The sequence below is a fragment of the Tursiops truncatus genome, chromosome 7 (assembly GCF_011762595.2).
Source record: "Tursiops truncatus isolate mTurTru1 chromosome 7, mTurTru1.mat.Y, whole genome shotgun sequence".
NCBI classification, from domain to species: domain Eukaryota; kingdom Metazoa; phylum Chordata; class Mammalia; order Artiodactyla; family Delphinidae; genus Tursiops; species Tursiops truncatus.
In genome coordinates this window covers 97,894,051-97,906,471 of record NC_047040.1, presented here as the reverse complement: position 1 = coordinate 97,906,471, position 12,421 = coordinate 97,894,051, and the positions used below count along the sequence as shown (strand labels likewise).

Genomic DNA, 12,421 nt, shown 5'->3' with positions numbered 1-12,421 from the left:
TGTGTGTTTTCATGTTGTCATTTCCCTCCTCCATTCCATGAAGACAGCTGAACACCTGGTGCATCCTTGCCTCTCATAAAATCCTTTCTGGCTTTTATTGGAGAAAGCGCACTTAATGCCTTTGAGGGCAACAAGGGGACAAAGGAGATGCTTTTAAGGAAAGAGGAGGAGAGACAGGGAAAGACTTACAAAATAAAAGAAGTGGAATACTATGCAACAATATAAAGGTAATACTAAACACCAAAAATGAACACTGATATACACAACCGTGTGGAGGAGTCTCATATATACAATGTTGAGTGAAAGCCGAAGGATTCTATTTATAGTAAATTCTAGAACATGTGCACTAATTGATAGGGACAGCACTCAGTAGAGTGGCTGCCTTGGGGTAGGGGGGAGGATTGAGAGGAAGGGGGCAAAAGGGAGCTTTCTTGAGTGAGAGGAATGTTCTGGATCTTGGTTGGGCTGTGGTTATATGGCTATTCCATTTATCCAAACACATCAAACTCTACACATGAAGTCTACAAATTCCACTGATTGCAAAGTTTAATAAGACGTCAGAGGGTGCAGTGGTTAAGAATCCATCTGCCAATGCAGGGGACACGGGTTCGAGCCCTGGTCCGGGAAGATCCCACATGCTGCGGAGCAAGTGAGCCCATGCGCCACAACTACTGAGCCCACGTACCACAACTACTGAAGCCCACGCACCTAAAACCCGTGCTCCACAACAAGAGAAGCCACCGCAATGAAGCCCACGCACCATAACAAAGAGTAGCCCCCGCTCGCCGCAACTAGAGAAAGCCCGCGCGCAGCAACGAAGAGCCGGTGCAGCCAAAAATAAATAAATAAAATTTAAAAAGAGGTCAGAGGTTGGGAAAGGGTGATGGGAGGAGTTACCCGAGTACTTCTGATGGTAGCACCCTGAAGAGGAAACACCACTCAGAGGAGAGGGCTGTGTGGTCTTCAGGGAACCTGGACCTTGGACTCCAAGGATCCTAGACGTAGGAAAGCTTCCCATACCCTACACCACAGGAGGCCACTCAACTTTACAGATGTCAGTGCAGCCATGATGGAGTGGAGGGTAGGGGTCCTTCCCAAGCCTCTCAGGTACCTCATTAGGTTTCGAGATTTGAGAGCGTCCTTGGGAAGGCAGGAGTGCCAAACAACGATAGAGACTGAATTTCCTATTATCCCTATCAGAAAACTCAACCTGAAAGAAAGAAAGAAATGGGTGTTTCGTGTACACTAGACTTGATGGACTGAGAGTCATACCTCCTACAAAGGGAAAGACCTCGGATTTTTCTCTCAATCAATTCTTCCCATCCACTCTGATAAATTAATCTTCCTAAATCACAGTTGGGGGTCATTTTCTGGCTGAAGTCTTCAATGACTCCATATTCCTTAGAGAAAACAAAAGTCTATATCCGTTGGCCTGAAATTCAAGGGCCTCTTCAATCTGTCTGCCTTCCCAAACTCATTAGCCACAACTACTCCTCCGTCAGGAGAGAGTGAAAGGGATGCTATGTAAGAAGAGACTAAAACACCGGTCAGAGGAGCTAAGTTGTCCTGTTGCTAGGACGTCACACTCTTCAAGACCATAGTTGCTCCACACACCATTTGGCCAATATTCAGAGAAAGTGAACACATGTTAATACTTACCTAACCCAAATATAATCACAACTGTAAATCTCTCAAACATTGGGATCTGTTCCAGTCACATTTTTCATAATAGCCACACACAGTAAACGTTTATGCACATGTGAGTTTGGGGAATGCGTGAGACAAGCCCAGGCTTTGGGATGAATCCCTGCTCTGCTCTGAGGGGAGCTGTGTATCCCACAATCCAACACGTGCACACACACTCATTCCAAGCAGCCGATTTATCTCAGTAAGATACACTCTTCCACTTGCTCTCACTAAGCCAGACACTGAAATCCACTCAATTTAGCATGGACATATGTTGTAATTCTGACCGTGGAGACGTAAGGAGAACTCTTCTGGGAGGCGTGTAGGAAATTGCCCGTTTTCTTAAAAAAGATCATCCAGGAAGAGAAGTCTCTTCTGCTGCTGGACGTGATTATGTCCGGACAGGAGACCTGAAAAAGCAACCATTCACTGTCAACCATGGGAAGAGACAGCCCAAACACAGAGCCTCCCATGCTGAGACTGGCACGGCAGAAAGATAGGGAAAACAGGGTCCCTGATGAGGTCAGTGGATTATCAGATTAATCAATCCTGGAGTAACCTACCTATAGACTGCTTCAATACAAGATTACATTCTTATTTATTTAGTTAATCCATTTGAGTTGGATTTTTCTGTTACACGTATCCAAATGGATTCTGCCTTGGTCAAGTCTTTCATCCGTACTCAGCTTCATTTTTCTCCTCTGTAAATGGACCTAGTGATGCCCAATTCATGGGATTAAGTGTGAAGTATCGAAAACACTGCCTAGCACAGAGTAGGTGTTCAATAGATAGTAGTTTTTTATTTTGTTTTGTATTTTTTTTTTTTTTTTTTTAATTTGGCCACACTGCACAGCTTGCAGGATCTTAGTTCCCCAACCAGGGATTGAACCTGTGCCCTCAGCAGTGAAAGCACAGAGTCCTAACCACTAGACTGCCAGGGAATTATAGTAGTTATATTACTGGTAGTAATATATATAACTGGTAGTTATATTTTTAACTAGTTGTCAACGTTTTCCAGGTAGCAAAAAATATACTCCTTTAAACACTTTCTTTTTTCAACTATTTTTTAATATTTATTGAACAGAATTGAATCTGTGGAAAAATGATCAAAACCAAGGCTTAGGATCATGACTGGGAATGTTCATTATCTTTCACATACACGGTGCATTCAGGCCTTGCTGACGTGTGTAGATTCTTCCTGCCAAATATCAGAAGATGAGCTCACGACAGGGCAGAGCATCTCTGGCAACACATGTGGTCCTGAAAATGAAACCCACTCCTGGAGTGATACTGGGGACGGCAGGACTGGGGACTCAGTGTAGAGAGAGAGCCAGCCAGGAAGAACAGCATCCTGGAGATGTTTGGTTCAGCATCTCAGCATCATTTGGTTCAGCATTATGGGAAACTCCATCAGGAGCCGCAGAAGACAGTGGTCTGTAAAGCACTGGTTGTCAGCCTGGCGGGGACGAAGACGGGGTAAAGACAGCTGGAGACGGGGAGCGGGTTACCACCTCAGTTTTCTTCTTGAGAACGTGGCTTCTCTCTCTCCTTCGCAAAGAGAAAGGGACGTGTTCAGTTTGTCCCCAGACTCTCAGCCAGGCTGAGGGACCGGCTCTAAGAGAATGTTTCCTGATGTTTGGAGATGTCTGCATCGTATCCTCCAGTTGGATGTCTGCTTTGGCAACGTGGAAGGCGCATGGACGTCTTAGCGTCAAGTTGCTGGGGCAGCCCCGGCCAATCTGAGCTGAGGTAAAGGACAGGGGTTTTGAAATGACTTGAGACTGCAATTTTAATAACACAACCAGACCACAAAACAGCGGATCCTGAGGAACATAACAACACACATTGCGACTGACTCTCCCTGGCTTCCTTCACGCGCGTTCTGTGGAGAAAAATAAAACCGTTCCAGGGTTCATCGCTGAAGTGATCGGGCTTAATCAAACCATTTAGTACATCCAGAGGAATGTGAGGACAGGAACACAGGTAAGTCCCTTGTCACTAGCTCAGAATCTAATATACTGACATTCATTAGGGAGCAAACACTGGAACAGAGAGCTTTCAGGACCGCGTGTCAGGCAAACATGAACTAAGGGGCACAACCATGAGGAAAGAGCACGGATTACGCAGCGTGTGGGCTTTTACCAAATCCTTCCTGGTTACTCAAAAGGCTTTCTCTGTTACTTCCTATTTCTGCTGGTTTTATGAATCCCTGCATACCTAAGTTTCAAGGAAAAGCATTACTTTAGGCATAAGATGATCAGCGACATCGATCCCCCAGCAGCCCCTGAGAGCCAGAGACTTGCTTCTCCACCATCCTCTACAGAAAGGGCAAGGCCCGCCTGGAAGGCAGTTCGGTGAATTGAGACTGTTTTGCTGCTGCTGTGTTGAGATCTATTAACGTCATCAGTGGTTTTCCTGAGCTGTTTTTAATTAATGGTTTATTTCAACCAAAGTGGTGGATGAACAAAAGTAAATACGCAAAGGTTTGAAAACAAATCAGGTTGGAGTGAGGAATCGTGCGTTTACTTCTGCACATTTTCAGCTACCAATGACATGCTGTATTTCCTTAGAGTGCAATCTGACAGTTTATCACCTCTGAGTTCCTGTCAATCTATTTTATCTCTAGTGAGACTACTAATGGGGGGCTTACTTGCACTTACTGCACATTATGACAAATACATCTATCCACTGACATTTATGTGACTGCAGACAGATGGAGCTGTAAAAAGCTTCAACTGCACCGCGCCTCATTGCCTGGGTAACTTGCACTTTATTAAGCAGAGGTAGAATTGTGAGGAAGAGGATACCACAGTCTGTTAGGTTTCAAACTTGGAGAAAGTCTCAAAGAAACAGCTAAGATGTGAAGCTTCTTTGTGGAAAGTGTTTATCGAACATTTACTGCATGCACAATGCTGGTCAAGACACTGAAAAAAAAAAATCAGATGGAATTTTAAGCACAGACGCCACCCTCCAGGAAGAGGTATTACTTTGTGGAAGAAAAATTATCTACACACAAAACCATTAAAAGTGAAAAAACAGGATACATGGATATATGCAACATATGTATTATGTAAATACATTACACATAGATTTAATGCTAAATTGAGAATTGTCAAAGTGGACATCTGTCCTAGCCCAATCAGCCTAAGTCTTCCAGAAGCAAACCAATAGTCTGACAAAGTCAATAGTCTGACAATATCCATTGCTATGAAAGTACCTGCACATGTACTGCACATGGAGGAAATGCGGAAATTACCAATTTGGGTGGAAGGGTGAAATTTAAATAAATCAACATTGTGATAGGCTCAGAGCAAGGCAGGGTGCTGTGTAAAGGCCTGAACATCAGGTTTGAACAACAGATTGGACCTAGGGTTCTGTATCCTTGGAAACAAAAGTTGATATGTTCAGTGCTGTGTTCCCAAACCCTTATTTGAAGCTCTGTCCCTCATTTGCAAGCCAAGGCAACTTTTGTATCAAAGTGAATTACATAAAAGGGGGATATTTCATCTTACTGATATAATTTCAAATAGCAAAATTTCTGATAGTCTATGATATTTAGAAAACAGTTTCTCAGTGAGTAAGAAAGCAGCAGTCACTTGAAGAGAGTTGTTATGACACATTATGGCTGCAGCATGTCCATGGGGAAATACTGTTTCCTGTTAACTCTGCAGCTGGCTTTATCGGTGCCTCATGAAGGGCAATGCAGATTTATATTTTCTCAGTCTGAGCTAATTTTTGCTTTCTCGGCCCCCATTACAACCTGAAACACACACTGTGCTGCATTTCGTTAGTAATGTTCAGGGCTGTATCCAAGTTAAGCTGTAACTGCGAAGTGAGTGCCCTGTATCCCCACCAAGGCCCTAGCACAGTGCCTCCTACATGATGGAGGCTCAAAAATATTCTTTGAACTGAATTTGATTATCAAGAAATAGCGGGGCTTCCCTGGCGGCACAGTGGTTGAGAGTCCGCCTGCCGATGCAGGGGACGCGGGTTCGTGCCCCGGTCCAGGAAGATCCCACATGCCGCGGAGCGGCTGGGCCCGTGAGCCACGGCCGCTGAGCCTGCGCTCCGCAGCGTGAGAGGCCCCAACAGTGAGAGGCCCGCGTACCGCAAAAAAAAAAATAGCAATATTTCAAGTTCATCAAAATGGCACACCAAGCCCAAGCAAAATGAAGATTGGGTCGAGGCAAGCGGTAGGTCAGGGAGCTCTTCAACAACCCAAAGACCTCCCCACTTGCAAAACTGAAGGCAGGCCATTCTTCCTCAGCTGGAAGAAACAATCATTTAACGGGATTTCAGTACGAATCCATTCAGCAAAGTTGCACCTACAAAAGGAACTCTCAAAGGAAACAGGCAGCTATGACTCGGATTAGCCTTGTGTGTAAATCCTGCTCATGTGAATTCTATACTTTCAAGCTGGCATCTTTCAGATCTTGCTCCTTTTATGAATGGGAACAGTAATCAGCCTTTTCTTTCTGTCTAATCCTACCCAAGGATAAGAGGGGAGGGGGAGGGGGACATTCTTAAAGGTGACTCTGTTAGCTCTAGGCTTGGGCTATTTGAGTCCACTTGGCAGGTTTTATGAGGCAGCTCTAGGACAATGTAACAGCACATAGAGGAAATAAAAATGCTTGCTTCTTTGATAAAGTATAACTTCAGTTCATTTCTTTGCTACTTAGGCTAAAATGGCCCAAGGCCACTTACTTAAAGAACTTTCATCACTTCCTCCTGCTATTGTTGCTCATTTTAAGAATATAAAGGGCCCAAGCAGGAAAGCTGCTTGGAAATGGGAAATGATCTAGCCAAAAACGTAGGTGACGCAGGGCACACAAGCCCTGGTCTCAGAACACCATAAATTCTCGATTCTTGTTATAATTTCATGACTTCGGTCAGTTAAAAAAAAAAAAAGTTGAGGGGCTTCCCTGGTGGCGCAGTGGTTGAGAGTCCGCCTGCCGATGCAGGGGACACGGGTTCGTGCCCCGGTCCGGGAAGATCCCACATGCCGCGGAGCGGCTGGGCCCGTGAGCCGTGGCCTCTGAGGCTGCGCGTCCGGAGCCTGTGCTCCGCAACGGGAGAGGCCACAACAGTGAGAGGCCCGCATACCGTAAAAAAAAAAAAAAAAAGTTGAGATTTTCTGTGGGAAATAACCAATTTAAATTATAGAACAGAAGAGGGTATATATATCCTGAATAAATATACTCTGGAATATAAAACCGAAAACACAATCCTCTCCGAAGCCAAAGCTCAAGTATCTCAGGATCAGGACACCTATGGTTAATTCTATGCTAAAATACAAAGAGCAACTGGCCAAACCAATCCATGCTGTCAGCTAAGGTTCAGTTTGATATGTAAAACACACCATTCAAGGAGCTCTTGATCACATGTTGCAAAATGGACGTAGTTCTGAACTTTTTTCTGGGTAAGAAACCTTCATTTACCCTTTATAAACCTTAGACAAATGTGGAACTTAAGTTGATGGGTGTCACAAATCTGCATGAATTAAAGACAATTATCAAATCATGTCTTTGTAACTTGAGATGACACTGATCTTATTTCTTTGTCGACTTTGCAATTAATTTGGCATCTTTCCAATGATCTACATCACTAAAGAGAAACTGTACAAAGCCTACCCTTAAAGTCTCAGAAAAGAACACCATTTCTGTTTTGCTATAATGCTCCTGCATCTTGAACAGTATTTAGCGTAGAGAATGTTAACAAACCCATACTGCAGAATAAATCACACTGTGCATTACTGAAACAGCCTAAGGAACATTTCGTTTTTACTGAAGTCAAAGGTATATTGCTGAGGATGGCATCCTTTAAATGGGAAAGTGAAATGTGTTGTTCCTATAACCCAGATCCAAATTGTTCTTGATAGCAGCAATCTAATTGAAATATATTCATTTATGAATGGAGAAAAGAGAGACACCTAGTGGATGGACTGAAAGACTAAACTCAAAAGCCACCCCACTCCTTCCATCTCTTGTTAAGTGTCTGAAAAAGTCATTTGTCTTCTTTGTGAAATAGGTCAAAAGCAAGTTAGTTACTTCAATTTCAAGAATACTAAAATGCTAACGATTGAACACAGTCTTCTACTTGGGGTTTAAGAAGCCGTATTTTTCTCCTTGTGGGGGTGGGGGGATGGGGGGGAAGAGTACTTAAAATCATTTAATGCATCCTTCCAGTGCCCTAAGGAATAGTGTCCAGAGTTGCAACTTCCATTTTATAAAGGTGAAGAAAGAGGAAAAGACAGTACTGCTCAGATCAAATAAACGTACTTCTTTTGAGATGTATCAGTGGCAGGTGAATTCAGACATACAAATCAAATGTAATCCAAACGTGAGCTCATTAGCAGATCCTTGATCTTGAAGTTATTAAAATATACGTACATATTAAGGGTTGAACCACTTTTTCAATGGCCTATCTTGCAAGGGATGTAGTTAAAGACAGCTATAAATGGATGTGTAAATAGAATTTTAATTTGTGCCACATATGTGACCTATTTTTAAAACAGACATCACCCTGCCTGCACCATAAGTATTCTTCTTAATTACTGAATCAAAACAATGGCAGGATCAAAAAATACCATTTCCACAAGTCCTTTTTGATCCAGATCATTCTTCAAGAAATATTTGAGGACTTCCCACATGCCAAGAATTGTATTTCATAACACTATCACAAACTTCACTTTTACTTGTAGCCTAAAAACGCTTTCCCAGTTTTTAAAACCCGTTGAGGTACTTTCTAATTCACAAAAATCCAGTTACATCACTGACAAATTTAAATTTCAGCATCAGTGAGAGCGGAAATATGGTACATAAATTTAGCACGAATTTAGAGGCACATGGCCAAAATGTGTAAGAGCTCAAATATGCCACTTGGCCTAGATCAGGACAGTTTAAGGTTCCAATGGTTGTTCTGTATATGAAGTGTCCTTTACTTTCTTTCTTTTTAAACATCATTGCCTCATAACGTCCAATTCAGCCTCGAATAGACTTGCTGAGTGTTAGGCTCTTGCTATTCCTTCAGCCCTTCAGCCTGGTAACTATGGGCATCATGCAGAACTTGGTAGACACATATTTAGGTCATTTGATACCTCCCTCTCGTCAGCGGCATCTAGCACAATAATGCTGGTATAAGCTCTCCCAACAGGATGGGTCTGAGAGGCTAAGCAAGCTGCCAAGTAAATTCTGAAAAACAAAAATTAATAAACCATATGCTGTTCAGTATAAACAAAACATAAAAACAATCATCACCGAGTCCTATTCAGCCACTAAGTACTTAAGCGGCCTCACATAGTGTGTTCCCTCATCTGTAAAATGTGAGCTGAACTAGACCAAACTCTGAGGATTCCACAATGTTACTGATGTCAATTGTGTGCGTGTGTGATCTCAACCTTAAAGGCATCAATTTTCAAGTCTCTCAGTGTCTGAGGGTGGCAAACATCTTCCCATCTTACGCCCCACTCTTCAAACCTGTCCACATTCACAACATGCTGACCCTCCCCAACTACTAACTGTCACACAGGCCGTTGCTTCCATAACCAAAACATCTTCCCCACCTATTCTCCGCCTACCAAAATCTTATCCTTCTTTCAAGGTCTCAGGAAAGACCGTAGTATTTCAGTAGAAACTGCCCCGTGAAGTACTTCCAACATCTCATGACTGTACATGACATCCCAGCTAAGCATTATGGCACCAAACCACAAGTCTCAGATTTTCTTATTGCCCAACCCTCTAAACAGTGGATTCTTAAGCATTTGCTTGGGAAAGATACCATGTACGTCCAATAAGAGAAAGAATGTATGGTTCTAATTCCAGTATCAACTTTCTAATAAACCTCCAAGAGATTAACAATCTACCACAACACTGACTCTTATTCATTGAAAATGGAGGCAATTTTGAAGTCATCACCTCTAAATTAATTGGTTTAAAATGGGATTTGGACAAAAGAATCAAAATTGATCAATAAAAAACCAGAGCTAGGAATCAGTAGTGTTTCTACCGTTGACATTGAATGTTACAAAACATTTCAGGGCATTTCAATTAGCCTTGTACAATGCTATGATTTAGAGACACTGGCCATTTATTTACACCATGGAGATTTCAAAATGATCAAAGACCTAGTTAAGGAATTATTGAAGACCTACTTCAGAAAATTTACGATCACTTAAATAATTCCCCACTGTTTTATGTAAAATGTCACTTTTATTTTTAAGGCAAAAATTTAGCCTTAGTTTTATGATATAGATAATTTTAAAGGAAAAAAGTTGTATACTCAAGTAATTCAAAGTTTTAATTTCAAAGTGAAAAATGGATTTTATTCACTCATCTATCGAACACATTTACCTAACCACTACAATGTGCCAGGAAATATGTAAGGCACTAAAAATATCAAATGAATAAGACAGACCCTACTGTGCAATTACTTTGACTATTATTGCGTAACATCAAAAATAAAGAATTTCAGGCGCACACAAAATAATAATTTTAAACCGTAGCCACACTTTATAACTTTCACCTTTACCTAGCTGAGTTATTTTTTCCTAAAAACCAGTACTACCACCACCACCATCTTTATGAAAAGAAATTCTAAGCTAGGATGATGTCTCTTAAAACTCTGGGCAAAATATTCCTCATTCCTCTGAGAGCATCCTTACTAATGCATTAGCGTCTAAGCTCAGGACATAACGTTTTATTCATCTTCATGCAGTGCTTGAACCATAGCATGTAGTCAAGAAACGCCTCTGGGATTAGAAGCCCCAAACTTGATGCACTATATAGGTAGTATAAATGAGTTGTAGTGTTTGAATAAAACTGAAACTATTTTGACTCAGCATCTTAGTTTTAATGTAATATATAAAAGTCACCAAAAGTGAAGAAACACTGGAAAACAGTAAAGAATAATTATTTGCTAAATCAAAATGACAGAAAAATACCTTTCTTCTTCTTAATTTCCTTATTTTCTTCTTTCAGGGTTTTTTCCCCCCCAAGTTGCCATTTTTTTCAAAATCATTCATTCTATTTTTCTTTTTTTTTCTGTTCCTGTGACCACTGGAGCAATGTTAATGCAATTCTGAATTCCAGTAGGTGTTATTTCAACTCCAGGTCCCAAATGCATCAATTAAACTGGGTTATAGCATGGAGAATACCAAAGACAACCACATATTTTAACTTGTTTTTGTTAAGATTTTATCAGGACCAAGCAGGTTATAACGAAAGCTCCGGTATGCTGAAAAACAAATTATGTGGAAGAGGCATGAACATGTTACAGTATTAAGGAGTTATTAACAATGAGTAACAGAAATCCTTTTCCACTGAAGTCTAAAAACTTTCCATACTCACAGGGCTTCCCTGGTGGCGCGGTGGTTGAGAGTCCGCCTGCCGATGCAGGGGACGCGCGTTCGTGCCCCGGTCCGGGAGGATCCCGCGTGCCGCGGAGCGGCTGGGCCCGTGAGCCATGGCCGCTGAGCCTGCGCTTATGGAGCCTGTGCTCCACAACGGGAGAGGCCACAGCAGTGAGAGGCCCGCGTACCACAAAAAAAAAAAAAAAAAAAAATCCATACTCACAAGCAGAATCTAGACATTCTTGCTTAAGGTCAATTTAGGTGTGGTATGGATCTAATTACAAAAATAAAGTACTTATTTTCAGAACTTGCTGTGAAAGTTCTTTATAATTTCTCGCTAACAACTCTGTCCTTGGTCAACTATACAGACTAAGTGGTATTACACAGAAATATGTTCTAAAACACAGGATTCCAATATGAATGGGAGAATGTTTCACCCCTAGAGTTTGCACATATTTTGGTTTGTGAGTATGTTAGCTAATATATTTAGTGCCCATTTAACCTAAGCTGGGATTCTGGGTGCTAACAGTTAAAAGATGAGACTGCATAGGGCTATCCAAGGTACTCAAGTCTATTGATGATGAATTACAAAACAACAGGGAGTACAGGGGTCACAGGAGTCAGAGCTGGGCTGGCAAGAAAATCAGAATACACTGGACTTTATTACTGACAGATCAGTCCAGCATTTAAAGAAACAACAGCACTCTCTACAATGATACAAATAAGCTTTTTACATGACAAATAATTTCCTCAATATTGTTACAAGTACTCTGGTACCGCCTTTAGGGTTATCTGAAAGAATAAAGTTTCTATTTATATAGATATATTCTCTAGGACTTCTCTAGAAATTAAGTAAAGAATAAAGAACATAATAGCCTATTATCCCTATAGTTCATTTTATTATTTCTGAAGGTATTTCTAGAAACTGCAGGAACAATTTATTTCCATCTGTTAAAGTAGCTTTGAAAACAAACCAAAGAATTGTATTGAGGGACCCGAATGAAGAGGGCGATAACTGGCAGTCTACACCATTTACTAACGTTTAAAGGTGAAGCTGCACTCACTAAAGAGTAGGCATCAAGTTAGAGAGCCACCATCTATTTTACTTCTGTCCATTAATATTTCCCAATTGATCAAAGCCCTGCCTATTAGAAAGGAGACCTTCGATGACATCTTTACTACCACACATGAATTAATTGAAAAGGCTAGGTTATATTCTCACAACTCATAAAAACTGCACTGTTAAATCCAGATAACACTACTACGTTTATATTATAAATTGAATTAAGGTCCAGAAAGTTCAAACAATATGTCCATGATTATACAAATATATTTTTCATGTTTTAACAATAACAACAAAAAAAGCTGGAGGAATTGTATTATCAGTTT

At 41.3% G+C, this 12,421-nt stretch overlaps 1 long non-coding RNA gene across 1 annotated transcript in view; it reads right to left on the bottom strand.

Moving 5' to 3' along the window:
* Positions 1–10,618, bottom strand: part of LOC109549414 (uncharacterized) — a 145,951-nt gene extending 135,333 nt beyond the window's left edge. The window contains exon 1 of the long non-coding RNA XR_004527459.2: positions 1,974–10,618. This is a non-coding gene — a long non-coding RNA (uncharacterized lncRNA). The remainder of the gene's footprint in view (positions 1–1,973) is intronic.
* Positions 10,619–12,421: the final 1,803 nt, after the last annotated feature.